Raw genomic sequence first — 322 nt, 5'->3', positions numbered from 1 at the left:
CGAGGTTATAAAGAAAAATAGATGGGACTCGAGATGGGGCAGGGGAGGATACCAGGGTCTATTTGAGAGTTCCTGTTTCAGTGACAGCTACTGGCCCTCCCCAGCTGGAGATCCTGTGGGGGAGGCAGCATCCTTACGCTTCCATTTAAAGACTTCAATCTCCAAAGCAGACGAGATAGTATCCAAGGGGAGGAGGAGCAAAAGAAATGAAAGAAGGGGATCTCAAATTCAAACCCATACAAACAACCTTTCCATTTGGGATTCAACCGCTCGCTCAGCACCTCGGGGTTCCCAGCCGGGGGCGCGGCAGCCTCACACTGCA

Source organism: Acanthisitta chloris, unplaced genomic scaffold (assembly GCF_000695815.1).
Source record: "Acanthisitta chloris isolate BGI_N310 unplaced genomic scaffold, ASM69581v1 scaffold35733, whole genome shotgun sequence".
NCBI lineage: Eukaryota > Metazoa > Chordata > Aves > Passeriformes > Acanthisittidae > Acanthisitta > Acanthisitta chloris.
Note: the sequence above shows the minus strand (reverse complement) of the source record.